The sequence below is a fragment of the Schistocerca piceifrons genome, unplaced genomic scaffold (genome assembly GCF_021461385.2).
Source record: "Schistocerca piceifrons isolate TAMUIC-IGC-003096 unplaced genomic scaffold, iqSchPice1.1 HiC_scaffold_2296, whole genome shotgun sequence".
In the NCBI taxonomy this organism is placed as follows: domain Eukaryota; kingdom Metazoa; phylum Arthropoda; class Insecta; order Orthoptera; family Acrididae; genus Schistocerca; species Schistocerca piceifrons.
The window spans coordinates 1,152,082-1,154,114 of record NW_025728224.1 but is presented as its reverse complement, the minus strand read 5'-3'; positions in this window follow the sequence as shown (position 1 = coordinate 1,154,114).

The window sequence follows — 2,033 nt, the reverse complement described above, 5'->3', positions numbered from 1 at the left end:
GTATTACATTTAAACTTTTCTCCTCCCCCACATTTCTTCTCTTAACTTCCATTATTGGTCATGACTGGTTTGGCAAGATACCCTCTTTCTTGTAGATACTAAACAATCTCACTAAAATCATGAGACAGGATATTCACTATCAAGAATGTGAGAGGGAAAGACTTCATCAACAAAAATAATGACAGGGTGAACCACCGAGGCCTGATGTCTATCATTTACTTCCAACAACAATCCCCGTATATCTGTAAGATGTACAAAACCAGCACTGCTAAATCTGCTCTCCTCTACCCTCTCTCTTGAATCAGTTACTACTTAACTCATCATTCTGGTGAGTGACTTTCTCCCATAGAATTATTTCATAGGTTCGTAGATGTAACATTAACCCTTAGCTACTACAGATGTTGAGAGGAACATCACTGCTGTGGAGGGGTCTGTCAGATGGCCTTTTCATTTTTTTTGTATAAAACCACTGTTTTGGAGAATATATATTTTCATGACTTCCTTTTGTTTGTTGCACTTCTTGGGAAAAGACTTTATGGGAATTTTAAATACTCCATTGTTAAAGAAATTCAAACATTTTGAAAAACAAAACACAGCAAAATTTCCAATTTATTTTTATTTTGTGTGCTACTAAAATAACAGCACATATTTACCTCTCTACTAACTCACAGATCATCATGAGGCAGATAGTATTACAGATTTGCAACATACCTGTATGGAAAAACACGTTTTAGTTAAGACAAATTAGTAAACTCAGAGTTGATTCCAAATTCAATCATCATTTCAGCCTTAGACTGGTTATTCCACTCTGTAATTCTGTCAAGGGAGAAATTTTGCCGAATTTTTAATTTGAAAATAAAGAAGAAAGTAATTACTTTGTGTATTCTTCTGTGGTCCTGAAGCAAATTTCATTCACTTTCAGCTTGCATGCATTTGATGCAGACCCTCTTAAATTCTGCCACCAAATTGGATCACTGCGCTGTTGACACAGATATCTTGTTTTCCACTATGAACAAGGACAACAAAAACTGATGTTTTTCATTTTTCAAAACAGTATTTTTCTATTTGAGGCTCATGATTCCAAAACAGGAAGTTTACTATGAGACTTTGCAGAATCACTTGCAGTCCAGGCAGCTAAAAGACAGTGTTCAGTTTCCTGTTCTTATGTTAGTTTTCTTCAACAAAAGCATCTTTCTGTTCTTACTGAAGAAGATGATTATCCATTGTCATCATCTATCACAACTTCACTTTTAGTTTCCTTCTCCAAAGCAGTGTAGTGATCACTAAATAATTGCGGTCACGGTCATTATCATTATTATCAAAGTTTTCATCTGAGAGTTCACAGATGCATTCTTGAACAACCACATCCATCTAGCATAGAAAACATTGTATATAAGGTCTAGCCTTCCTCTTCAGGAGAAATGGTAACGTTCAACAAAAACATGACTTGCAAACACTGTGGTATGTCTTTGAGACACCCCGAGACCCAAAAAGAAGAAATTAATTGTAACAACAATGATTAATTCATGGCACATGTTGCTTGCTGTTCAATAGAAAGCTACGCAGAAGAGTTTGCTTCACCTCACAGAGGTGTGTGAAATATTGTAAGACAAAAAACTGTAGCAGTTAGAGATGCTATCCACAGTAGATAAGGGTTAACAATGTTTACACCTTTGTATGCCACTGATCTCCGCTGGTCATTGCTGTTTATACTGAAATTATCTTCCATACTTATTATTAAGCCTTGTGGGGTACAAGAACACTAGGCCCTGGCAATCTGAAGGAAAATTTCATAACCGAGGGAGATTCAGTTATATTTGGCCTGTATGCCAGAAGCCTCACATTTGAGTGTCCTCAATAGCTAGTCGATGTTCAGTCAGGAACCAAAGTTAACAAAATCTGGTTCTTATTGAAGGCTTTGAAATGCTTGAATAATGTCCTGGAGAATGACAGAAGACTATCACGATCACTCCTGCCCACCCGCCACCCCCCACCACCAACACACCCCCTCCACAACCACAACCACCACCACC